This window comes from Triturus cristatus, chromosome 6 (assembly GCF_964204655.1).
Source record: "Triturus cristatus chromosome 6, aTriCri1.1, whole genome shotgun sequence".
NCBI classification, from domain to species: Eukaryota; Metazoa; Chordata; class Amphibia; order Caudata; family Salamandridae; genus Triturus; species Triturus cristatus.
This window is the reverse complement of record NC_140589.1, coordinates 950,869,177-950,880,927: the sequence shown is the minus strand read 5'-3', so window position 1 is coordinate 950,880,927 and position 11,751 is coordinate 950,869,177.

Genomic DNA, 11,751 nt, shown 5'->3' with positions numbered 1-11,751 from the left:
GTATTTAACCCAGATCCATTGACTGGGGGTGAATGTTTTGATTTGTTCTGCATTCCGTCCATAAATTGTGTGTCTTTTGCTTTCTCGCCCTAAGTGCGCCAGGTATGCCCAGACGTGGGTCCTGGGCTCACTGTGCCACTGGAATCAAGCTATCCTGGCTGAAGAGGGGTGAAACCCCGAAACCGGTCCTAGGATGCTTGTTTCCGGTTAAGGGAGGACCTGGCTTGGCAGTTCGGGCCGAACTGTTCCCATGAGGCACAGAGTCAAGACTGATTTGCATATGGCACGGTCTAAACTGGGGTGGAACGGTGAGCAAAAGAATTATGGATTAAACCCAGATCTATTGACTGGGGGTGAATGTTGTGATTTGTTCTGCATTCCGTCCATCAATTGTGTGTCTTTTATTTACACTGTAAGCACTATTTTCTTCAATGAGATTCTCCTACTGCCTTCTTTAATCCTCCCTCCCGTTGTCTGTGCCTTCTCCCCCTCCCCCGCCCGCACTCTCGTTGTCTGGGTCTTCTCCCCACCTCCCCCGCCCGCACTCCCATTGTCCGTGCCTTCTCCCCCCCCTCGCCCCGCCCGCACTCCCGTTGTCTGTGCCTTCTTGCCCCCACGTGTTGTCCGTGATGACTACCATTTGCAGTGCAATAGGTCTCGCGTAAATGTGAGACCTATTGCATTGCAAATGCTTGTGTTATAATATTGCAACATGATCCCAACCGTCCGCGCCTCATCGAGGTGCCGTGTGAAGAGAAGGCGCTGCGCACACCTTCTTTCCTTCCCTCTGAAAGATGCATTTGGGTTCGAAAAGATGGTAAGTCTGTCAGAGAGCAGACAGAGGCAGAGTCCTTGGGTGACGGTCCCGCTATTTGGGTGCCCGAGGTGAGTCCTGCGATAGAGCGAGATTCTGCCGTGCCTAAGAGGACGGCGCCAGGCTCAGACAGAGCTAAAGATGTCTCAGAGAGATCGAGGGGGGAAGACCCAGGCCCCTAAGATGTAGCAGCAACCCAAAAGATGCAGCACTGCTGTTGTGATCTCTGTAGAAAGACACCTGGAGCCAGGAGGTATTCTTAAGCCATCTTTATTCAGTCTCCAGTTCAGGTTACATCTGTCTCTACTCCAGCCAGCCTAGTGTGGTACCAGCCCCACCAGGAGCAGCCTCCCTAGCTGCTCAGCCCATCTTCAACTGCCAACACTCATCCACTCAGACACCCAGGCATTCCATGCATCACAGGCACACCAACATTCTATGACCATCTCACGCTCTGGCTGAGCAGCTAGTGGCAGCAGTGCTGGACTACAATGTTAATCAATTAAGTAGGATATAACATTATCCCTTTTTCTTAAACGAAAACGAAACTTGCAAATGATAAAACATGAAGGAAGAACTATCAACAAGAAAAATAAATAATAGTACAAGTCCCACGGATGCAAACATAAATCAAACATCGCAGGAGCATCAAGAAGAATAATGAATAATAGTACAAGTCCCACGGATGCAAACTTAAATCAAACATCACAGGAGCAAGAACCATTAAAGCAAGAAAGGACGGATAAGATACATACATATGAACAGCAATATCTCCCATCCCTCCCTAAAAAGAATTAAAAACGTTATGAAGCAAGCATAACATTCCCTGAAATACATTTGAAGCATTTTGCATCAACCACTGTGACGTGATGCACTACAACGAAAAAGGGTAAAAGACCCCACAAAACCAATGCCCAAAAGTATAACTAAAAGTAGCTCTAAAGATAGCATACCCTACAACTACAAACCCAAGAGAAAGGGAAACAAACAAGAATATGGATCGTCACCCATAACAACTCACGTGAAGGGATGTACATCAGAACTGCGCGCAACTACAACCCAACCCTGTGTGAGAGTTAACCATGAAACAATGTACATTAGTACAGCGCGCAACTATCTATGGACTAAGCCATAACTCTACCCTGTGTGAGGGTTAACCTAGGAACTCCAAACCCCTTATAGAGGTTACATACCCCCATGTAGGAGTAACCAAACAATAATACGAAAAGAGCTCTTGACCCCCTTGTGGGGGTTACGTACCCCATATGGGAGTAACAAACACAACTAATCACAGGGCTGATACCCACAACCTTCCCTCGTGTATGGGAACCATGTGATGACCACCCACAGGACCTTAGACGCCCCATCCAAAATAAACCAAAAAATCTGTGGCATCACGACAAAAGATGTGCTAAACTCACTATCTTAACCTCTAATAAATGAGAACATTGTGGCTTAATAAACGACACACAATACATATGCATCTAAAGAAAGCATTATGCCCACGTAAAACATGCAGGTGAGCGCCCACACACCCGAGTTCTGCTTGTACAAAACTTCTCCTCCGTAGGAGAACAAATACATAACCTATGAGAGTCACAGGACACCTTTGTACCTGAAGCATAGTCAGCAAAAACAAAAACAAACTGTGTGTAGAAAACTGATTCTTCACCATTCCTCACGGTGTGTTCCTCAACTTATCCTGCCGAATTCCAAACAGGTTCTACACCATTTCTCACGGTGAATTCCAAGCAGTCAGACGACCCTTCAACAAGCATACTCTCAACAAACATCGCGTTGTCGCCGGCCGCCCAGTCGATCTTCAGAAAAACTTTATCAACATCACAGTGGTTGGCACGATATCGGTTGGTTGGCAAAGCGGATAACTGCAATACTGCATGGAACTCTGACATCAGAGACCAAACACAAAATGGCCGCACGTAATCCCACGTCCAGCCGGATGGCTCACGGCACGTCAAGGCTCCAAATGGGTACAGACCAAAGCTCGTGTGTCACAGAGGATCCCACGGAGAGACGCGTCATGCAGGATTCCACGCGAAGACATGAGGTAAATCAGCGCGCGCTGTTAGTGACTCGCTCCCAGTTTTTTTAATTTAAAATGCAACTGCAGATAAATTAACAGTAAAGCGCTCCCATGTTTTTTCCTCTGTATATCGCCGCAGAACGAATTGACAAGGCCAATACACCTAACTGTAGAAATATGCAGTACACCAACTCGGCATTCACGATGCCCGATAGAGAAAAGCGTGTTGTCTGCTCCCTGCTGGACAGTGTGCACTCTCCAAAGTACTCCTACAACAGTGCGACAACTTCAACACACTTGCCCGTGCTGGGCCTGCAAACTCTTGAGCAAGTCCCGATAGGAGTGGATCTCCGCACCAACACAGACATAACTTAAAAGTCACACGACCCGGAGAGCCCCATGCATAGACATCCTCAAAGTTGGCGAAGACAGGGCAATACCATAGTTCCTTCTAGCAGCCTGTCACTTCGTAGCACTTGGTTTAACATCCAGAACAGAACAACTTCACGCAGATCATTATTACACTCAAATTCCTGTGAGACCTTGATTGAGCATAACACAAGACCTCTATGCCCAAAACTTGTGATTCACCAACAGTGTACCACCATATAAGCCTTTTTCCTTAATGTCACTGTGGTCCAAGTAAGACGAAGTGAGACACCGTGGTTTTGGAAGCCCCTTAAATCGCTGCAACTGTCACTGTGGTTTTGGAGGCCTTCCATCGCTGCAACTGTCAATTAAGGACCCTTTTGAACAAGATATGCACCATGTGTACAGCCACTGCACACATTCCGGTTTTACATCATTTTCTTCTTTCTGTGGCTGGAACACCATATTCAGTTGTAGTTTGACTACTCCTCCAACTCACTGTAATCCTTAGGTGTTAGTAGTATTCCCAGGCTGTAGTGTCCTATTGATGACACTTCTCTGTGGGCTGTCCAATGGAAAGGACACTGGTGGGGCTGGCGCTGGCTTTCCTGGGAATTCTTTCTTTGTAGATGTAGTTGCTTGTAGGATCTCTTAGTTTCTCCTTTACCCTTTATTGTTCCTTTGTTTCAGTGGTTCACCAAGAGTCTCTAGGATTCACAACTGCCTTCACCTCCTCTCCCTTGCAGTGACCACTCCAATGACCTCGCAATGTCGTCACTGACTCATAAGCCAAGCCGTGTCCCTGAATACAGCAGCCCCAGTCCTCGCTTCCAGTGTGCCAGCTTTCTAGTGTGGATGACCCACACTGACTTCTTCGCAGAATCGAGGAGCGGGCCCCTCCTCCAAACCACATGACGAAGCTGCATTATTAGCATCTGTGCGGTTGCTGCGTATCCGTAGATATGCGCTGGCTCTGGTCTCTGTCCACCAGCACACAGCAAGTTTGTTGAATGGGAACCGTAGCTAGAGCGGGAGCAGGGGTGATGCACAGGGGAGAAGAGAGGTCATGCATTAAACGCAGCATGGGGCCTTCCATAAATGGAGATGGAACTCTGTAGGGAGAAAGAAGACAGCCTGCACAAGGGACGAGGAGAGACTGCATAGAACAAGCATTTGCAATGCAATAGGTCTCGCATTTATGCAAGTTTGAGCAATTGGCATTGTGAATGACCACGTCTTTTTGTATATATGTTTTGGTTTTTAAAACATAAATAAAAGACATATTTATTTACAATTCTAATAGCTTAAACTCTCGCAAATGCGAGACCTATTTCATTGCACATGCTTGTTCTCTTAGCCTACAGGCTACCTATTCCCTAAAACCTAGATGGAGAATGAACACTGATATGGTCTTAAATCCACCAAGCTCTACCAAACTTCCCAATGCTATAGATGAATATTTTACAAACAATAAACCAAATGAGACCACAAAAATTATTTAATGGGATACCTTTAAAGTGTACCTCAGAGGTGATACCATATCCCTTATGGCTCATGAAAACAAAACCTTTTATGCTACATTATATTGACTAGAAAAACAACTAGATGGCTTGGAGAGAGTGTTCATCATTTCTTGAGACACTAAAGTCAAATTTCAAATACTATAAGTGAGATACAAATGCAACAACCTACCCAGTAAAAGATCAGGTTTGCAAATTTCGAAGAAAAAACAAAGTGCTACTTTAAAAAAATCCAGACAATATTTAGCTATTTCTTTATGTATATAAAAGACAGAAACCATATTGCTGCAATTAGGAAATCTGATGGTACTTCTTAAAGCGTAAGACAATGCAAAGTAATTTCTATCCTTTTGCCATCTATGACTACCTTGCTGTTCTACCAATTGATGTCATTACTACTTTTGAATGATTGCCACCCATCCCTAATATCTATAGAAGACTGATTCCATCATGATATTCAAGAAATCTACTCAGAAACTAAATCTCTTCACAATAAAACTTACCCAGGTCGTGATGATGTCCCGGCAGATTTTACATCCTTTTTCAGGCTCAACTTTCTCCTATTCTACTTTTATTATGTAATGACTTTCAGCTCTCCTCCACTGTTGGGGGATCTTTTAAAGACCCTAGTATCATTGTCATGCCCAAATAAGATAATGGCCCGACTTTAATTTCTACTTCTCGTCCAATATAACTTATCAACCAAGACTGTAAAATATATGTTTAAAATATTAGCCAACAGTTAACTTCTATTTTAAATTCCATTATTCAATAAGATCAAACGGGGTTTATGAAGTGCACATTATCTGCACACAACATACGCTTTCTATGTCATGTTTTATCTTTTGCTGATAAATTCAAGGATCCTTCTTCTGGGGCATTTTTTCATAAACGACTTAAGATTAGGAAATCCTGCCAAGATGGTAGAGAGTAGACTTCTTAGTGACTATTGCTTGCTGCATTCTCTTCTTGCAATTACATAAATGTCAGAAAGAAATGTTAGACTTTTTTGTGCAAAAGTCGAAAAGGTACTGACATTCTCGGTTTTCACAGTAAGCTTCTATGCCAGAATGCCTTTTGGTATTTGTATGCTTTAAGTAAAAACATAATTCTTTCTGCTGAATGACCCACTGGTATCACTATTGCGAGTAAGTCCAACTTCAATGAAGGGCCTAATGAAAAGTCATGGGACTCTCATTGTGGCTGTACTATTTGCTCCAAAATAAGAAATGTCAGCAAGCTACAAAAAAGTGGCACCACCATCTATAGACAAGAAGGGTTTGGACTAAAATGGTGATGGAAATGTTGACTCATGACCTTAACAATGAACACCAGAAGTTCAGTGTGAGGACAAATATGGCATACTTTAATAAGTGGCAGACACGTTGGTTGAAACAAGGTAATTCTTTGAAGGCTCAAAATGTGGTGAAGAGCCGTAGAATGCTCCAGGCAATCTTCAGCTCTAAACTGCCAAACAGTCTCTCAAAGAACTCTGTAGACACCGTATTCCACAAAAGAACCGGCAAACCCACAGAGAACGATTCAAGTAAATACATTCTTACCTTGCTTAAGAAAAGTACATAAAGAAGGTAGAACCTTACAATGAGTTTTCCCATTCTGTTTTAAACATTCTAGCAAACAGCACCAAAAAAACATCCAAAAGGTTCCAAAAAACAAGAAAACCCATACAACACCAAAAAAACATAAACAACAACAATACCTGCAAAACCTACATAGATGCTAAATAAGTTAGAAAGTAAAATTTCATAACCTACCTGACAAAACACCCATGAAGAAAAAGAAAAACTCAGCAAAATCTGTAATAGGATTAACGGAATCTCCATGGTACGCTATGAGTCCTAACACTTCCCTGCATTGAACAATCTAGAGACAAAGCATCCTGTGAATTTTTAGTTAACACAAATTGAGAGCCCGTGGGCAACCCTTGCACTTCTGACAAGTTGCCATTGGAAGGCTGACCACTGACTTCTCCCAGTTCACTCACAGGAGACTTCACTTTATTTTCTTCTGGGACTTTAACCAGTTTACTTGTGTTCCACCAATAGCGTCCCATCACTCTTGCAGCATTACCACAAACCTTATCTACAAACAGAGGCTCAGAAAACTTAAGGTCATCTTTCTTTACAAACCCAGGTGTTTTAATGCGGACCCAATCACCAATCTTGACTGGACTCTTTTCCACACATTACCTTGCATCATGGTTTTTTCTTGTTTATATTGAGCCCTTTGAACATTTTGTTGAATGATGGCATCACGGCCTTCATATGATGATTCTCTTTTTAAAAATGTACTCATCCATGCTGGCCTGAACTGAGTAGAAGGTTTTCTGCCCTTAAGGGATTCAAATGGAGAAACTCCTATAGTGAAATGTGGAGTGGTTCTGTAAAACCATAAAATTGATTGGACCACACCACATACATCACACTTGTTAGACAATGCCCACCTTATCCACTCACCAAGAACCCTGTTAAACCGTTCTACCAAACCATTTGTCTGGGGTTGATAAAGTGAGTTATACACAAACGTAAGCAGGAAAGGTTTCCAAACTTACAGGGGGGCCGAGAGGAGCTAATGAGGGGAGTGCACCCTCCCGTATCTATACACTGTTTTGCCAAAAGTACTCCCCACTGTCAACTCGCAACTAAGTTGCTGAATGCTTTTGAACAGTCCTAGAGCTCTAAAGGTATGGAGGTCCCTACGTGAAGTCAGAAAAGACCACCACTATTGAGTGGGGAAGGAGGCAACTCCTTTTGTTTTATATTCCCTCACACACCCTAGTGGTGTCATGATTCATCATTGGGACACCTCGACGCCTAGAAGTCGAGGTGGGCTCGACCATTTTTCAGGGAGCTCTTATACAGATACAGACTTGTGGTGGACAATCATTGAGAAAGTAAGTGGTGAGGGTGATATGTCCAGAACCCTACTGGAACGCGAACAACGATGGGTATACAGACTCAAAACCCACATTGTCGGACTAAACGATTCGATACCATGGAATCAACTCAACAAGAAGTAATTCTCTTGAGGATTAAAAGACTGGAATGTAAACTAATAACTTTGAGAATCCCGACCCCGTAATAATTCTCCTATGACTGTGGTCACGTCTTTCTTAAAATCAACTAGAATTATCAAGTTCAAAATAATGATATGACATGGCTATATCATAACATAAGTTGAGAGCCTCTGAAGTTTTTTCGTAGGATATAAACCTTATCTAATATGCCTTTTAATATAACTACCTATTCTCAAAAATCAATGAGACCATCACGAATTCCAAATAAGAGAATATACACACTAGACACTAGTTCCAAAAAGTGATCATACAATAGCTAATCACTGTTGTGTCCAGTATAAAGGTTATAATCTGGAAAACGTCGAAATACTTTCCAAATTTTTGATCGGTACTTTGTATATATTACTCTACAACATAGATGAATAGCCTGATAAACGCAGACTTTTTAGGACACTATTGGCAGATCCTTATAATAAACTTTACCACTATACCGAAGAGCCTGATTAGAACTGACTCCTCCTTTCCCTTACCAGAATTACATTGGCAAGTATTATTAGATCGTAAAGAAACACTTTCTATAATAACAAATCGGGTCAGAATTAAAACACCCTCCGTCTATATCAGAATTTCATTGGCCTTTAAAAACTTCAAATGTTAATTTTAAATTCACAAAGAAATAAGACACACTATTTGGCTGATGGGTGTTTTTCGGCATCGTGTTAATAAAGATATTCTTTTAAAAAAACCTCTAAGCATAGAGGGGCGCGCCGTCAGTGTAACACTACGTTTCCCATGATTCACACCGGGGGCACGTTTACGCCGCTTACGGGATGCGGAAGTGGGCGGCATAACATTCAATTAGAAACGGCCCATTTATAACGAAACAACAAGGCGAAGTAGTACCCCAAGCAGTGGAACCACCTCCGAATAGGATGATACGAGGGGCAGGACCCTTGATGGCGTGAGTAATGATGGAACTTTACTACGGACATAAGGTATGAGGAGTAAGCTGGCCCCTTTTGGGATCCAGCATTGAGCACAGCTCTTACGGATACTGTTCTGTGTTTATGTTTTCGTGTGTTTGTCTCTCTGTTTTTTCACCTTGTTGGGTCCCCCTCCATAACTATGGGACAACGATTCGGGCTACTTGAATCTCGTGGGTGTGGTGATAAAACGCCTACGAACACGCAGTGTCTGACTACAGGGCTACCCCATAAGAGCTGGTTCTCCACTTGGAGTCGATACCCCTCCCAGAATGGGGTAAGAATGGATGTATGAAATGGATATACGTATGCATGAGCGTGAAAGGTGAGCATGCAGATACGCTATCATGACTTTTAAAACAAATCACGGCGATTATTTTGAAAGCAGTAGTGTTGACCACGTGGGAATTACACAGGTGTAGGATCAATATGGATAGACACACACCTAAGAGCAAAAGGTGATAGAATGCGGCATAATGCCGCCACCAAGACGGGCAGTACACAGACACGAGCGTGTGATAAACTAAGTGTGTTTTTTCACCCGCCACCTCTGGATGTCTGGTGGAGTATTTTTCACCACTATTAAGTTGAGACGAACGCCTGTAGAGATGAACAAACCTAGATCTCCATATATATATATATAAAAATGTGTGGTCTCTTTTTCTTTTTTATTTTCCTGTCTCTACTTAGATGGAGTGACATGTGAGACTAATTAGTCTATGGAAATTAATAAGGAGCGTTAGTTGCCCTTATCACCAGTAGTATAGGGAAATCCCCTCCACTACCCATACCAGGGGGCATTCATTCCCGCCCTGAAGAAAGTTCAGCCCCCTTTATGGGGCTTAATAGGACTGAAATATGTTGGCTATAGGGTCTTAGGACCATAATATCCCCATTGACCCTTAAACTTTTATTTTATTATTACCCCCAGCAGGTCCAAGAATAAAAGGGAAACTGGGATCTGCTGCCGGGCTTTTAATCTTTATCCCCCTGGCCAAAAACATCTTCTTAAGAGCTCCCTGAAAAATGGTCGAGCCCACCTCGACTTCTAGGCGTCGAGGTGTCCCAATGATGAAGCATGACACCACTAGGGTATATAAAACAAAAGGAGTTGCCTCCTTCCCCACTCAATAGTGGTGGTCTTTTCTGACTTCACGCAGGGACCTCCATACCTTTAGAGCTCTAGGACTGTTCAAAAGCATTCAGCAACTTCGTTGTGAGTTGACAGTGGGGAGTACTTTTGGCAGAACGTTGATAAACTGAGGTCTTAAGGTTTTTAATAGAACTTTCAGACAAGAATCTCTCCACTTCTCCAGACACAAACTGCACCCAATTGTCCGAGATAAGTTCCTCACGAAAGACCTCACTCATGAAAATCTCTTGTAGAAAAAGCATTACCGTCTTATAGTTGGGTTCTCCTCTGAACTTGACATAAGGCCAAATTCGAATAATAATCAATAAGAACTAAAGCATAACGCACTTGATGTGACAAAACATTAAATGGTCCCGCCAAGTCAATCCTCAGTTTCTTCCAAGGCCCAGAGGGGGCATTCAATTGGCATCAAAGGCGGTGTGACCGTTTTGAGAGATTTGTCACACATTGTCACAGGACACCCCTTAACTAACATATCAACTTTACCATCCATTTGTGGCCACCAGAATGAAGCGCATACCCTGTGCTTAGTCAAAGTGGCCCCAAATGCCCCCCATGAGGTTTTTCTAGAATTGTGCATCTCACATTCATAGGAAGTATCAAATTATCATCTCTCATGAGAAACCAATCCGCAATGGTCAATTTATCAGACACTTTAAAGAATGGTTGGCGATTTAAACACAATTATCTCTCTCTAGGGCACCCTACTCTTACAAATTCCATTATCTCTTCCAGGACCCCGTCATTTGCTATATCAGATTTCCATTTGATCTTCAGTGAGTTGAGTCACATTTTCTACTTCCATGACTGTAATTAAACAGCATTCATCATCAAATTCACCAGTCATCTCCTCTTTACCAATAATAGGGTTCCTTGACAAGTAATCGGCTCCCACATTTCTCCCTCCAGAGATGTGAACCACTTCAAAATCAAATCGAAGCAGCCTAGCTGCAAACCTCGAATCCTAAGAGTGCTGCTTCTACAATTGGTGCCATTTAGAATTGATCCCAACGGTTTGTGATCAGTTTGTGAAATAGAATGTCAGCCCCAGAGATAACACTTAAATTTCTCTATGAGCCACCAGGAGGCTAACAGCTCCTTGTCAGTACCACAAACCTGAACGAGCTGGGCTTCCACAGGAGCAGAAGAACTTTTACCCAAATCCCAAACTCCACTGTGAGTTAATTGTTTAATCCACTCACAGTAAAGAGGGGACAAGGGGATAGGTACAACAAGAGAGACTCCACTGCTCTGCCTCTTCCTCACTGGGATCCTAGTGAGGGACTGCTTGGGCATCTGCAAGTACAAAACACACTATTAATACCTTTACACCAGCCCTTCCCTCTCACACCACGACTACTGCTGTCTTGTACAACTTCTAGCGCATACCAATTACCTGTCTTTTGCAGTGGCTTAGCAGCTCTCTTTCTCTGTTTGCATGAATTGTAAATTTAGTAACTTTTTCTGTATTTCAATTTTTCTTTTTAGTCTTTTTCTTAGGATAGTAGACTGCTGAAGATATAGTTGGTAAGTATTAATATATATATATATATATATTGATATCTACTGTTGAGAATGATGGCAATGGAATGGTGAATCAAATGCTGCTGTCCTTGCTGTTTACTTCTGTACTGCTTCCCTGACTTTTTCAGTCACTATATTCACAGGAAATTGAGATTTAACAACCTCAACGAAGTGTTCCACTCTATCACTACTACAAAAGCACCAAGAATAGTTTCTAGAACTGAGTTAATACACACAAGTTATTTTCTGTCTGACTCTGGTATACACTGAGGTTTAGTCAATAATGAAACTGAATGTCTTTGTGGAT